Source organism: Euprymna scolopes, chromosome 36, assembly GCF_053919585.1.
Source record: "Euprymna scolopes isolate OS-2025 chromosome 36, ASM5391958v1, whole genome shotgun sequence".
Lineage (NCBI taxonomy): Eukaryota > Metazoa > Mollusca > Cephalopoda > Sepiida > Sepiolidae > Euprymna > Euprymna scolopes.
Window position 1 is genome coordinate 27,600,551 of NC_136517.1, and position 17,600 is coordinate 27,618,150.

The 17,600-nt window shown below is 32.2% G+C and overlaps 1 long non-coding RNA gene across 1 annotated transcript in view; it reads right to left on the minus strand.

Annotated features, from left to right (window-relative positions):
- Positions 1-264: 264 nt before the first annotated feature.
- The window catches only part of LOC145260398 (uncharacterized), a 129,941-nt gene continuing 112,605 nt past the window's right edge, over positions 265-17,600 (minus strand). Inside the window, exon 3 of the long non-coding RNA XR_013864282.1 lies at positions 265-500. This is a non-coding gene — a long non-coding RNA (uncharacterized LOC145260398). The remainder of the gene's footprint in view (positions 501-17,600) is intronic.

The window sequence follows — 17,600 nt, forward strand, 5'->3', positions numbered from 1 at the left end:
TGATGACATTAAAGTTGCATAAATACAGCGGAAGTTGTTTTACCAATAGAACATCAACAAAAGAAATGTAGGATTTCAAGAGGAAAACACCCCCCCACACACACACAATTATCACTACATAGGTCAATCCAACCAAATATTTATTTCTAAGATTCAAATCCATCAAATAAAACTTCGAGAAATAAACGGACTTCACTAATAATAATAATAATAATAATAATAATAATAATAATAATAATAATAATAATAATAATAAGTGCGAAGAGAACAGGGACCTTGATAGGGCTTATTGCCACTCAAATTCTAGTGAAGACAAATAGCCGCTGCCAACGAGAAATCGATGGCAAGCAGCTGTTGCGATAATGCAAATTTATTTGCAGAAGTTATCGAAAGAGGTGAGGAGTTCTGGAGATCTGGGGAGACTTGTTGTCACTCAGCTTCCAGGGAACACCACAGGCGGTTTTCAAGGAGAGATCTTTGATGGACTGTGTGAAAGCTCCCTGTGAACCAATAATAATAATAATAATAATAATAATAATAAGAAGAAGAAGAAGAAGAAGAAGAAGAAGAAGAACAACAACAACAACAATATCAATAACAATAAAAATAACAGCAACAATAATAATAGCAATAACAACAAAACCCTTGAATGCGGAGAATAATACACTTAAACCACATGCGCGGGCCGGACAAACTGCTGCAGAGGCAAAACAGGAAGAAGCGTTACAGAGAACCAAGAACATTGAAGCTGAAGAACTACAAGTTCCCCATCCCCTTACCCTCCCCTCTCATTGCCCCATTACCGCCCTCAAAAAGAGTGATACCAAATAGTCGAGAAGGGTCAAGGAGGATGGGAATATCAAGGAGAGAGCGCTGATCGAACCTCTGCTGGACAAGTACGAAGAAAACTGGGGCCTTGGGGAGGTTTATTGCCACTCAAATTGCATTGGAGATTAATGGCTGCTGTCAGTGAGAAATCAATGGTCAGTAGGCTGTTGCGATAATGCACATTTATTTGCAAATGTTATCGAAAGATGTGGAGAGTACTGGAAAATATGGGGAGACTTGTTGTCATTCAGTTTCCAGGAAACATCGCAGATTGTTTTAAAGAGATATCTTTGATTACCTGTGTGAAAGCTCCTTGTGAGCCAACAACAGCAACAACAACAACAACAACAACAACAACAACAACAACAATAATAATAATAATAATAATAATCAATAAGAATTATAATAATAACAACAATAATAATAACAACAATAGCAGTGACAATAATAATAACAATAATAATATCAATAATAATCTTACTATTACTAATAACAACAACAACAACAACAACAACAATAATAATAATAATAACAATAATAATAATAATAATAATAATAACAACATAGCAATAATAATAATAATACCAATAATACTACTACTACTACTACTACTACTACTACTAATAATAATAATAATAATAATAATGTGAACGTAGGAAAAACAAAAACAGAACTACCAAACCCGACAGAAACAAAATTCTACTGGAGTAAGATATGGGAAGAACGGCGGGATCACAATAAAAATGTGTCTTTATACTTGAGGAACGGGTGTCCAACCCTCTTTTAATTGACTGTAAGTCCATAAAAAGGCACTCTGAAAGGTTTTCAACAAACGTTTCAATAAGGTTTCAATAAGGTTCAAAAAGGTTTCAATAGGTGTCCATGAAAACACGTGGTATGTAATCATAGCATTTCCCAAAAACACGGAGGCAGGTATGAGAGCAGACGGAAAGTCCTCCGAGTCATTCAACGTGAAAACGGAGGCAAAGTGTTATGGTTCCTATAGTCTTAAGCTTTTCTTATCTTGAAAGTTTTGCTTTATTAAATATATATTCTTTGATAACATAATTGTAATATATATACCATACACATACAGTACTGTTTCGTTGTATCACAACTCATCAGTGCGGCTAGACATCATACACCTTTCCCCAGCCGTGGATTGAACCTACATTGACATTCAGCAGCTCTCATCATCGGACCACGGTGTGTATAAGTGCTCTAACCATCAGTTTGTTTACAAACAAATTAATAGCGGGCTTCGCTTAATAGCTTAAATACGCGTCGGGTGAAAATATATTTACAAAGTGCACAACCCAAAGAGAGGTGGTTTAATTGTCATCCAAATACAGTACTGTTTCGTTATATCACAACTCATCAGTTCGGCTAGACATCATACACCTTTCCCCAGCCGTGGATTGAACCTACAACCATCGCATTGACAGTCGGCAGCTCTCACCATCGGACTACGAATCAGTGCTGCAAATATTACTCCTCAAGTGTGTATTAAATCCACACCCGAGCTAATTTATAAAATTCGCTATGTCTGTCAGTCTGTCTTTCTGTCTGTCTGTCTGTCTCCATATTTCCAAACTCTTCCAGAACTAAAAGTTGTAGAGCGGCGCTAGGGGCCTCAAATGATTGGATTTTTTATGGACTGTTCTTTTATGGGTCTTTAGCTTGTTTAAATAGTTTTTAAGGGATCAAAAAAGGGTCAAAATTGAAAAAAATCGTTACACATTTTATACATTCATATTAATTTATTTTTAATCAGCACATTTGGGTGTCACGTTGGTAGAGTGGTAGCGTCACCAGCTTTCGATGCTGCAGTTTAGCTTACAGTTTCGATTCTAATTGATGGCACCCAAATACTTTTTTTTTTTTTTTTACTTTTAAACTCACGACGCTATAATAATATATACGAAATCTGGACAAATTAAAATACATTTAAGCGTATTTTACGACCGGGCCAAGCCCCCCCCCCCCTCGTGTATATAAATAAATAAATAAATAAATAAATAAATAAATAAATATATATATATATATATATATATATATATATATATATATATATATATATATATATATATATATATATATATATATATATATATATATATATGAGGCATTTTTCTCAAATACACCCGACGCCAGTTTCGACATAATAATTTCTTAACATATTGTTTATATGTAAGTTACGTCTGCTTGCGTCGGCTTTGATATAATATGAAAGTACCGGCATTTCTTAACGAGACGTCGCTTGGTAAGTAGAGAGAACACGATCGTGATTAGAATCAAAATATCCGCATGTTCGAAATTGAAAGTGGGCGGGGGGGGGGGGCGATGCAAACGAAACAAATACGCAAAAGGTAAATAATGAATATGTATTCCGCTTTTAAAAATCAAAGATGAAAACTAAGATATAATTTTGTTTCAAAGATGAATTCACCCGTTCTCCATTTGGTGTAATTTCAGTCGATTCATCTTTCTTTCTTTCTTTCTTTCTTTCTTTCTCTCTCTCTCTCTTTCTCTCTCTCTCTCTCGCTCGCGCTCTCTCTCTTTCTCTCTCTCTCTCTATATATATATGTGTGTGTGTGTATTATGTATGTATATGTGTATATATATGTGTGTGTGTTGGTGTATGTATGTGTAACGTATTATTAGAGAAAACTATAATGTTGCGCTTCATAAAATAAATAGAGAGAGAAACATAAATTTTTCTCGTATTATTTGAATTAATCGGACTACCGTTCTCATCTTGAGCGTAATTTTCATGACGTTTCAGTCGATGTAACCTCCGACCTTCTTCAGGTATATCTTGTCGAATTCGGGAATGTTTCTGTCGAACTCGGGAATTTGGACGGAATTTCGAGCGAAACCCTAGTTCCGTAAGCCATGACTTGATAGAGGTCCTAAGTAATTCACAATTTTATTTTTCGGTCGCCCACACTGAGGATTGAACCTTCCACGTTCAGGAGAATATCACTTTTTTACAATTGATTTTTCCAAGTACTGTAACCACTGCGCCATGGGCCCCTAACGTTGTGAAGATCATACTCAAGATGAGAACAGTAGCTCGATGAACCCAAATAATACGAATAACCAATCCTCATTTCAAAAATTCAGAAACGTCATAAAACTTTGTTTCTCTCAATATATATATATATATATATATATATATATATATATATATGTGTGTGTGTGTGTGTGTGTGTGTGTGTGTGTGTGTGTGCATAAATGCATGGTTATATATATATATATATATATATATATATATATATATAACCATGCATTTATGCACACACACACACACACACACACACACACACACACACACACACATATATATATATATATATATATATATATATATATATGTATGTGTGTGTGTGTGTGTGTGTGTGCATAAATGCATGGTTATATATATATATATATATATATATATATATATATATATATATATATATGTGTACATATACATTTATATATGTCTGCGTGTATTTATATTTTTATTTTCAGAAGTTTTGATGAGATAAGCTATCGGATTGTCGGATTGAAACCGACAGCACCGATGACTTATATATACTCTTAATATTTTACCACTTTATTCTTCAGCGGGAACAGACGCTCATCATGTTCGCCTTGAAAATTTCGCCTAATTGTTATATAAGCAAACACTTGTTTCGGCTCGTATTTATATGGTTAACTGTGTATGTGCTTCTTAAGATTTTCTGCAATAGGCGGCCATCATCAGTGCTAAAAATATGCACCCCCCCCCCAAAAAAAAAAACTAAAAAGTCACCTCCACCTAAGGATAATTTTCGTGCAAACAATATGTAAATTTATAATTAGAAGTCTTTTTATGGGTCATAACGACCTCGAATTACATTCAATTTTTATTGTAAGATAATGCCAATATTATGAACTCCTAAAATCCCATAAAAATATTCCAAAAGAACTGAAATTAAATTTGAGGACTGTTTTTTTTTTCTGTGGAAAGCAACATTTTTTGAAGTCGTCTGAAGTATCCGAAACATTAGCATATCCAGTGTCGCGACGTTGTAAATTTGTTTATATATATATATATATATATATATATATATATATATATATATATATATATATATATATATATATATATATATACACACACACACAAGTTAGAAAAGCATTTCATCTAAGGCATGACAATTGTTAAACAAAATGTTTTTACTATAGGCTTTAAAAATGAAGGTACAAGATTCAATTTGAAATTTATTTATCATCAAATTGCACTTTTATAAATTTAACAAAGTAAGGTATAAAAATTTAATATAAATTGAATCAAAAAATTACCTTGGATTTATTTTATGTAATGTACATTCTGTTGCACTTTAAAAAAAAATCATTGAAAATTTTATATCTATATCATTAATTGCTAGATGAAAGATAATGTTTTTAAATTGCAACAAAATGTAAATTACATAAAATAAATCCAAGGTAATTTTTTGATTCAATTTATATTAAATTTTTATACCTTACTTTGTAAAATTTATAAAAGTGCACTTTGAAGATAAATACATTTCAAATTGAATTTTGTACCTTTATTTTTAAAGCCTATAGGAAAAACATTTTGTTTAACAATTTTCATGCCTTGGATGAAATTCTTTTCTAACTTGTATCTGATCTTTTTAAGATTACATTTTAAAACTCTCCTCCTCTCTATTTCAGTTTGTATTTCTCCTCAAGCCTCAACTCATTTTTGCAACCTCCTCTTTGTAATACAGGTTTGAATAATGAGAAAATCTGAATTTTTTTAAAACAAAAACTTTAAAATAACTTTTTTAGATTAAATTTTTAAAAACTTCTTTCAGAATAGAAAATCTTTACATTTAACAAGGAACATATTTCATATAGGTTTCATTAACAAATATTCGGTACATAACGAGAAAAATGGAGATGAAAATTTAAAAAGTACTGTATAACTGGTTACGGTCAATATGAGTCCTCGCCAGCGAAAATCTTTGTTATTATTATTATTATTATTATTATTATTATTATTATTATTATTATTATTATTATTATTATTTATGTAAATACAGTCATATCCTGCTACGATGTGCAGACCGTTTCGATGATAATAGATCTTATCAGACGAGGAGAATTAAAAGTTCCAAATCAAAAATGGTTCATGACTATTTTTAATTTTGTAGGAGATATACTTTGCCATGACTGGAGTAGAGCGAGGTTAAAAGATCTTAGCAAGTTATGGCTGTATTTACATAAAGAATAAAAAATAAATATATACTGTGCTTTCTTTGATTGATCACTATCAACGACCTTTGTTGAAATTCAATTACTCTTCGTTTTTGGATATCCCTCTATCTGGAATATATATATATATATATATATATATATATATATATATATATATATATATATATATATATATATATTAAGCTCAATATTTGTTTTTTTTTTCAAAAATGCTAAATACAAAGTAAGTAGCAGTAGAGAGCGATGTATGGCATATGAATGCCGCCATTTTTATTTATATTTATATTTGCGATCCTGATAATCGAAAGTGTTCAATTATTTTTATGGAAAGCGTGCTTGTTGAAAATCATTATTCCCTTTACCAGACTGATGACCCTCCCCTCTCTCGTTCTCTCTCTCTCTCTCTCTCTCTCTCTCTCTCTCTCTCTCTCTATATATATATATATATATATATATATATATATATATATATATATATACTGTGCTGTTTCGACAATAAATAATTATAGACAGATTCGTCGATTCATTTAGAGATAATTTGGCACAGTCGGACATCCGTAGTACAAAATGATCGAATGTGTTGAATGTTGTCTCCAGCGCAATGTGGAGTTTTGCCAACAATCAATATGAAGAATTTTCAACTTGTGGAATATGCAATAAGTACGAAGGCACGGAGAGATACCATAATAGATAGACAAGATAGAACAAGTATAAAAATAAGTTAGATATCGGCATTTGCATGGACTTGGAGGCGTGTATATATTTACATTTTAGGGCGTGTCTGTGTTTAGATTTTGTATGCATTAATTACAAGCTGTCCCGACCCGGCGTTGCACGAGAATATTTATACTTGCATTGGTATTCCGCAGAAAGATATTATTTTTCAATCAAGTGTATGTCTTGGCAAAATTATATATATATATATATATATATATATATATATATATATATATATATATATATATATATATATATATATATATAACTAATATATATATATATATATATATATATATATATATATATATCTTAGTTATATTTTTGAAAAAAAAAAAAAGAATTCCAGTAGAATTCTCTATTATGAGGAAAAAATATAAAAGCTTATTTATAATTATATTTTGAAACCGATAACTTATAAGGAATACAACCGATAACTTATAAGGAAAAATTATAAAAGTTTATTTATAATTATATTTTGAAACCGATAACTTATCTCATCTAAACTTTATGAAGATAAAAAAATATATATATATATATATATATATATATATATATATATATATATATATATATATATATATATATATATATATATAGTCATCCACAACATACGGTACTGTTTCGCTGAATCACAAGTCATCAGTTCAACTAGACAAGAAACTACCTTAAGCCAGGTTTGAAAATCGACAGCCTAGATGACAGTCGGCGCTTCTAACCGTTACGTTATTCGGCTGCTATGGGATGTGAATCAACATTCTCCAAACGCCTAAGCTTCAATTGTTTACACAAAAAGCCTCGCTTAATACGCTAATGGCAGTTTGTTTATCATTTCTCAATATGCTCAACTCAGGATAGGAAGCATTATAGTTATCCACATACAGTATTGTTTCGCTGTATCACAGCTCATTAGTGCGGCTAGACAAGCAAAAATTCCAAGTCAGGTTTGAGACTCGACCGCCCAGAAGACAGTCGGCGTTTCTAACCGTTACGCTATTCGGCTGCTATTTTAAAAACTGGCGTTTATATTTATTTTTATAATATAAAAGATTTTTAAACGTTTCGGTCGACATGACCTCCGACTTTCTTTAAGTGTATCTTGTCGAGCTATTACTCTTTTGGGGTCATGAGTTGTACGTGACCATTTTCATGTAATTACCAGATAAATAAAGGATGCTGTTCTTATTGTCCCAATTAAATAAGTGTGTACCTACATCGATGACTTTGAGAAAGTCCCTCTACTTATGATTCTACGGCTTTCACTTCATATCCCATTCCTCTCTTATCCTCAAGCGAGGATAGATTATTTTCATCCTGTCAGCCATAACTGAGTTGAAGTGTTAGTTTAACGGAATGGATATAATGGATGAAATTATAATTTTAATTCGAAATTCCGTACAAGTTTTCGAATTGGATATAATGATCCCCAAGTTTGGATATTAGGTTCCCAATTTCGAAAAACAGAAAAACAACTGAAGAAGGACGGATGTTACATATACTGAAACATAACAACCATGATGGGAATAGTAGTCCGAAAAATCTAAATAAAAGTTATCAATTTTCATCTCTCAAATCTCAGAAACACAATTAGTCTCGTTAGATGTTCGGATAATACTCCGGATCTTCGATCTAAGAGCATTTGGGAAATTACAAAAAAAACAAACAAAAAAAAAATAAACTCATCAGCTGTCTTCATACCGAACTTAGCAAATTTACTCCCTTTTATCATGATTGTAAAATGAATGAGCCATGACGGAACATGACGCTCACAAAGTGCTTGCCCATTATATTCTATTAAATGCTAAATAGAAACATCGAAACATTGTAATTATAATGTCGAATAATTTTGGAGTGCAAAGATATAAAAAATAATCTATTATTAATGAATAAATTGAAACTTCTAAAATTCATGAATTTTATAAAAAAAAAGTCGAATTTTACAGAATTAAATAAGGAAAAATATATATATGGAAATTTCAGTGCTTAAAATATTATCATCATTATAAAAGAATGTTAAACTATTCCTTGAGAGAAAATGCAGGATGTTCCAGAAGTCTTGGACAAATTTCAAGCCTTTATATATGTTATTTTTATGTTAGCTAGTACATCTGCTTTTAGGCCTAATTTTTTTCAGACGTACTAGCTAACATAAAAATAACAAACTTCCTGGAAGTCACATAAAATTTAGATAAAAACAGATATGAACCCTACTTAAAAGATAACGATAATCCAAAATACGTAAACCCTAAGTCCAATCACCCACCATCAATTATAAAACAGATTCCTAACTCAATCGTAAGTAGACCTAGCAATAACTCAAGCGATGAACATGTATTTAGCAGGTCAATCAAAATCTACATAACAGCCCTAAAAATAGTGGATACAAAAATATTGATATCAAATATAAGCAAGAAAACACCAATAACAATAAAATTAAAAATAGAAGAAAAAGAAATATAATCTGGTATACGGCACCATACAATCAAATGTTAAAAACAAAACTTAGCAAGAAATTTCTAGATCTCACCGAAAAGCACTTCGCCGTAACCAATCCCTCACACAAAATTTTCAATAAAAACAGCCTAAAGTTATCATACAGTTGCTGCGAAAATTTAGAGATGAAAATTAAAGCACATAATAACAAAATATTAAATAAAAGCAATGAAAACAACAATAAAATGAACAATAAAAAGTGGACATCATGACAAAAATAAAACTAATACAAAGAACACATATGTAACTAGTAGAAGTAATAATAATAATAATAATAATAATAATAATAATAATAATAATAAGAAGAAGAAGAAGAAGAAGAAGAAGAAATCAACTCAGGACAACGACAATCATAGTAGAAATAAAAATAAAAAGACTAATAATGAGCAAGATAAATGCAACTGAGATCCTGCTCACTTTGCCCACTTCAAAATAAATATCTAACCAAAAGCATAGTTTACCAGGCCACAATATTTGCGAAATAAACCCCAAATAACAAGAAATATTACGTAGGTATGACTTCCTTAGATTTCAAAACCCGATATTATTACCACAAAAGTACGTTTAGATATAAAAAGAAAAACACCGAATGAAAACAACACTAGCAAACAAATACTGAGAAGTCAAAGAGAGCGGATATTCGCCGGTAGTCGAATGGAAAATAGTAAGACAAGCAAGCATGTAGATTATGCCTTCATGAAAAATTTGCTATCCTATACTTTAAAGAACCCCAATATCTATTAAACTGTAAGAGAGAAATAGCGAACAACTGTATACACAGGATAAAGTTTACTCTAGGATAGCGATACAAAATAACTTTAAAATTAGCAATAACAACAGAAAAAAATAAACATACATATATTATCATATATATATATATATATATATATATATATATATATATATATATATGTGTGTGTGTGTGTGTGTGTGTGTGTGTGTTAACTAACATAATATTAAAAAAAAACGCCCATTTAACTACACCAGGTCAGATCACTAGATATATACGCTTCCCGCTAAAAAAGCACACACAAAGAAAGGGTTGAACCCAAGGTCAACTAGACCTATGTTCTGTAAGTGCCTGCCCGTTGGCTGATTAGGAAGGGAACTGTGAAAACTAGGAAGCTGATTGGCTAACTAAAAACTCAATAGAATGTGCGCGTATAAAAACGCAAGACAACAACAACTCTTCGCATAAGCCTGACGAATCCGAGCGTGGATGAAACGCAGAATCTTCTGTGTAAGCTTAATTGCCATATATATATTTTTTAACTCACTACTATATATATATATAATATTCTGAATTTTACTGAGTTTATATAATTGAAAATTCAGTAATCGTTCATATGTCAATAAGTTTTAAGCCAAAAAGAGATGACTTAAACTGTAAGCTACAAAATTATCATGGATTGATAACAACGAATAGTGTATTTCATCGTAAGTGGAGGGGAGTGTCCTGTCTTGGATGACAACCTTCCTAGAGCTGGTGACTCAAACAAATTACCGGTTTGCAAACTTAAACTGCTAAGGAGTAGATAGGCTCTGTCTACCGCCCGGCTTGCATAGTCCTTCTTGGCCTATTAACCAGGCGCAGAGGTACTATCACAGAGATGACAGAAACACGCAGTGGTAGAAGTTGATTCTTGACTAAGTTAATAAACGCCGTTTTCCCCATTTTCGACACATCCCACCCCTCTAACTGGGCACTTCGGAGTGCTTGACTGCCATATATGCCAATAAAACAAGCAGACATATTTTACCTATATCTCATCCTTGCAAAGAAAATAAAACTAAAAGTAAAATATTTTCGCTTGTTTTCTTTTCCTTATAACGGAAATGGTTTTCATAATGTTTTATTGTTAAAGTGTTTTTATTCAAAAAGTCTAACGAAAGGCTGTTCTTGTGAAAATTTTCAAACGACATAATGTTTGAATTTGTCCGAATAGTCTTGAAACAATTGTAACTAACGATGAAATACACTATTTGTTGCTATCAATCCATTCCCAAATGTCTTGGTTTTAACAAATATATATATATATATATATATATATATATATATATATATATATATATATATCGGCATGCTTTTTATATATTTAGTAGTTTTTGAGGTATTTAATGTCCAAATGTGTTCACCTCTTGTGGAACAGTCAGTCTTAATGTAACAGAGTGTGGACGCGTGTAAGCAAATGCATGCGAAAAGACGTCGCCGGCAAAAAAAAAGTAGACAGAGCACGTTAGAGCGGACGATGACGTTAGATACGTGGATAACGTTTGAGAGCACGTTTGAGAAGACGACCACGTAATAGACGTCTTAGCTGTAACGAGCAGCCACATATGGTAGGAAAATGAGGAAATAAATGTCATTGTCACCAAAAAAATGAGTTGAGTTATTTCTTGTTCTTTGTCTCTTTTGCGACTGAAAGTACAACGTGTTGGTTCCCTTTTAACATTACATTAATGGATAAAAGAGTCGACCATCGAAAATAAAAAGATCGGATTTGAATCTCATATGTCGTAGGTATTCCTAGAGACATTTGATTGGAAGATACTAGTCGAGGGCCCGATCTCGACAATCAGTCCGACAGAAACTGGACCATTTCAGTAGCTTTTTATCTGTCAGGCTGAGGTATTGGTCTTGGGTAGTCTTAGACGGTCCATCCTCCCAGGCATTGTCTCTCCTCTTTGGTGTAGAGTTAGTTTATTGCTAACCACCTAAGGTTCCCTGATCGAGCAATGCCGACGGGACTATCCAGGTAATTTTTAATATGCCAGAATGCATCTTCTTCAGGGATGCTGCCTTGATTCTCCCCATGTTCTGGCCTTGTGGCATGCCTTCCCGTGATAATAAGGAAGTAAAAGTTCGCTCATATTGAAGAGACTTTTTCTTTGATTCACGTTCACTCCCTAATAAGCCACATCAGTACAGCCAGGGAAACAAGTCGCAGGAAGAGAATTCCAAAGACTAGCCGTTCGAGAAAAGAAACTATTAGAACCGAAAATTTTCTGGTATTTAGGGGCCCCAGAAGCAAAGAGGTGTCATTTTGTTGCTAAGCCGGGTTGTCGGGGATATGTACGTCGAGGGGGACACAAATGCAATGAGTTCATCAGAACACATTCCATTAAAGTATTTGTAAAACAGGCACAGAGATGCAACATTGCAGTGATGGGACAGGGGTTGGAGCTTAGTTGACAAAGTGTAACCTATTAGATTGAAAACTCTCTTTTAGACCCTATCCAAGAGGGAGAGACTAGTGGTAGATGCACCAGCCCAGATGTGGCAGCAATACTCCATGCATGGGCGAATGGTGGCTTTGTAGAGGTACAGGATACGCCCAGGTGTGAGTAGTCTTCTAGTACGATGTAGGGAACCCACTTTCTTTGCAGCAGCTTTCGCAATGTCCTCAATGTATTTCTCCAGTTCATAATATCGCCTGTGAATGTTTAGGAAGAATTCTCAGGTATGGTGTTATTTGTCATAAATGTTGGTGGTTGGGAAGGCGTCTTGTAATTGTTAAAGGAAAGCAAATTAGTCTTAGTAGCATCAAATGTTACCATTCATTTACAGCTCTATTCCACTGCGGTCTGGAGGTCATGCAGCGAAACATTTTGTTTGTAAGTGACTCCATATATACCCCACCTCTTTGTAGATAAGCAATGTCATTAAAATAATATAAATCTCATCGTAAAAAAAGAACAAAAAATTAATAAATCATTCTGTGACTGCTGCGATCTTTATAAAAATCAATGTCTCTGCGTGTTTATGTAATGTTCGTGTGTTCTCCATAGAAACAAAAGTTAGATTAGAGAATCTACATAAAATCTGCAAGTGTATTCTTATGTAAAATTTGCCGGAGAAGATAATAAAACGTGTTCCCAATATCATAAGTGCACACCTTAATGGTGGGATTAAGTGGGTATAACCTCCTTTAAATTTCAAATATATCTCATTTTTAACATATTTAAATCAAATTTTCTGCAGAACACAATGGAAGAGATCTTGGTTCTTTAAGTGCGTCCTGACCTAAGGTAACTATGGAGGATGAATCTTTTATAAAACTTCAAATATACACATATGAAATTATATTATCCCCGAGGAAAACAATGGAAGTCGTTCTGAATCTCTATTTTACCCTTTTATTTACTGAATATTTACACGTCTCCATCTCTAACATAATAACAGAACACCCCTTAAAACTTAAAAAACGTATTTTGATGAAATCATGTGTATAATACTCTAATTCGGAGAGTTTCTCGACATTTCAGCTTTTCTTGACGATATTAGGGGGCGAATCGGTGGGGGGTCATCATAATCAAGTGGTATCCTGCCTGGTACAGGCATTGACGACTATGGCTCTTCTCTCTCTCTCTCTTTCGACATTCATGAATTCATTGTTGCTCATCATTTTTGATATTGCCAAGGTATTCAGATTATCAACGTATGTTTCTTGCTCTCATTATCTGCTTCTTCTACCCATGATTTTTCCTGTCAAGCTAATCTGTTCTATTCCGCTTTTCTGTAGACATGACCCATGAATCTCATTTGTCTTTTTCGTACTGTTTTTATTAGAGACATTTCTGTGTTTTCCATTTCTAATACCTCTGGATTTGTTTTCTTTTCTGTCCAGAATATCTTCAAAATTCTCCTCAGGAACCAAGTTTCAGTTGCATCTAGTCTTTTCCTCGCGGTGTTGGTAATTGTCCAGCACTCACAGACCATACATACGTTCGGAGTGGTGTCTATTTTACATATTTCTGTTGGTCATGACAATCTCTTGAAAGTGACTTTAGATGCGCCTATGCGACTTTGTATTTAAGTTGTGCACCTTCCTTCAGATGTAATCTAGTATTCCAGATATGTGAATTTGGGAGGGGGGTAAAAACAAAGAAAACAATATGCTATCAGCATAGTGAAAAAGTATATAGTTGTGATTCTCGTTCAATCGTTAGTAATGTCGGATCTTTTTATTAGTTGTTCATATAAACCGTAATATTTTCAAAACTCGAACTGTCGAAAAAAAAAAAAAAAAGAAAAAAAAGAAAAAAAAAGAAAAACAACAAAAACGACTAATCAGTTAAAATTTTAATTGATTGAGTTTAATCAATTATGGTATATTATTTCATTTGAAGAAGTTTAGGGTTAGATCATGAAATATTGGCAAATATTTTCCGCTAAATATTACTTTACGACAGAATTAATTTAAAATTCCATGTTTTATGCTAAGTGACCCCGTATTTTGATTGTAAACGACTAGTGGAAAAGGTTGAAATGTTAAGATATTGTATTTCCAAGTTTAAAATGATGAAATAAGAGAAAATGATCAGTTTGAATTGTGTACTCTTTTAAAGTTGAAATCCGACATAAGAGAAAATCATGTTTCATTTTAACAGAATTATCAAGATATAAGTTTAGTAATAAATTGTAGTTAAAACTTGAGTCATGACATTAAAGAATGATTTTATGACAACTAGTTTCGTGTTGGAAAATTACAAAGGTCACAAGGATTTCAGATCCGACGAATATAATCGCGGGTAAGCAAACACTAAGGTAAGATGCTTTTGAAATAAGATATAACTCAATATTCGGGGTTCACAATTAAGGCCCACTTTTATTTTGGTAAATTTGTGGTGTGGTAATCGCCCAAATACCATGCGCCCAAACCGCCCTACAAGGTTGGAACGGAGAGAAGAGTACAGGTCCTTGATTTATGAGCCGAGATAAATATAAAAGTATATGTATAGATGGAAAACTACTACGAAAAAGGTCGAAGCTTTTTTTTATGAAGTAGAAAAGGGCAAACTGATTTGTAAGGGTATTAAACGAGAGGGCGCTATGTTGCTCTTAGACACAAAAGAAGAGACCTTATTGTGTAATAAAATTATTTTATATCGATAACTCGCAATTGTTGTGCTCTTTCATTTTGTCATCTGTACGCTTCTCTTAGTTATTCCATGACGATGCTGATCTGAACCTAAAGACAACGTGTCATATATGCCGTAACATTTCACGGCTGACACATTATTATATTTGTTAATTGTTTTTATCAATACCTTACGAGAATCTTGTAGAGTCATAAGATTCTGTATAGACGAATATTTCCCCGGACAGAAATCTACCATCGTATCGTTACAATGTGTGCGTATGTGTGCGCAAGCGTGTGTATGCATGTATGCATATAATAAGTTTTAAAAATATATATCACAACTAAGCAACACAGAATTTCACATGTTTTATCCCTGTGCAAATTTATCAGGCTTTTGACGACTTCACGGGGATAAAACGACAAAGATTCTGTGTAGCTTAATTGCAATATATATTTTCAAAACTTACTATATAGCTCTACTTATTTATTGAGTACTGTCGAAACACTAAAAATAGCTACATAAAAATTTATGTTGATACATAAGATAATAGTGTATATATACACATTATATATATATATATATATATATATATATATATATATATATATAGACTTATATGGAATATACTGAGTTCGTGTAATTCAGTAAACTTTCATATACCAATGGGTTTTAAGCCAAGAATGGTTCACTTAAGGAGTAAGCTACAAAATTATCACATTTCATAATTGAGCATTAATATACTGTGTATGCAAAATCAAGACTTCAAAACAAGGTGTTAATGGCAACAAAAAGTGTATTTCATTTTAAGTTACAATTGTTACAATGTCCAGTTCGACAATTTCAAGCATTATATCGTTTGAAAATTTTCAAAAACCAGCATTTCTTCAGACTTTATGAATAAACACACTTTTGGCAATGGTGCATTTTTTTAAGAGAAAGAGAAAAGGGGAAATCCCTAGGGAAAAGCATGCGATTGGCTATGGTTACGGAAAAGCCCATTTAAATATTAATATCGCATAATTTTCGTATCCTTATTTAATAACAGAGTCATGGGAAGTTTCTACAGAGAACCCTAAGCTATTAAAAAAATTTTTTTATAGAACCCATTCGTTGGGTTCCTAAATTAGATCCTGCTATTCATTTATTTCCCAATAATTGATTTTTTATAAAAAGAATTTTTAAAATTTTTGTTTCTATATTTATATTATGGCCGTAACAACCTTGCAAAAACGTTACGGTTAGTTTTAGTTTCGTATTAGTCGCAAGTAATGTTTATAGATTATCGTTATATTGGTACTTTGATTTAAGACCATTTAGGGTTTAAAGTTTAATTGAATATGAGAATAAATAAAATGGGTGTATTAAATATGTATAAATCCTTGTACAACATTTCGGGTGAAGTGTTCTAATCTATTTATTATTATTATTTAATGCTTAAAAATTACATTGTTATTCTACTTGAAAAATGTTTTTATATCGTTAGTTAGGATAATTATGAAGGGAGATAATCCAATTATGTTGTTAAGTACTGCTAGTTAATTCTGTTTGAAACTATGTCGACTTTTGTTTCCTATAACGGTTAAAGGGAGGTAATTCAGGCCGTTTGATGTTTTCAGTTATTTGATTACTAGAAGGCGTCTATGATTTAATAATTAATTTAATCAGATAGGTCCAGATAGTCGAAATGATACGGTAAAGCAAAACTTTTCACAAACCTATATATATATATATATATATATATATATATATATATATATATATATATATGTGTGTGTGTGTGTGTGTGTGTGTGTGTGTGTGTGTGTGTGTGTGTGTGTACGTTTATTTTCTATTCTTTGTGTATACGATTTTTTAAATAAGAGGCTCGGTTTTTAAAAGTATAACAGAGTATATATATATATATATATATATATATATATATATATAATGTATAAATCATGTTTTAATTTTTATCATAAAGGAATACAAAAATGTCGTGTGAACTCAATCTTTTGTAGATCTATTCTAGTCGCCGAATAATCTAAATCGATGTATATGTACTAATGAATAATGCAGGTAAATAAGCGAAAATTCGAATGTATGAATCGCTGTATCAGACAAATCGATATTTCGAAGTCGTTATTACCTGAAAGTTTCAAAGTGTCTGGCTGACTCGAATATTCATGAAAACACGCACAACAGGAGATAATAAAGAGAGGGAGGAGGTCTGTTCAAAAGTTATCAAATTATTTACAATCCTTTTTTTTTAAATACTATTGTTCTCACTGTTACTATTTAATTTTTTTACAAACTTTCAATGGTTTAGTATGGCGAACGAGTAGCCGGACAATTAAGCACAAATTACAGATGTAACGTTACACAGACGTTTAAACATTGTAGATTCAGTCGCAAAGGATACAAAGAATTTGAAAGAACTTCAACTCCTGATTTTTTTCTAACAA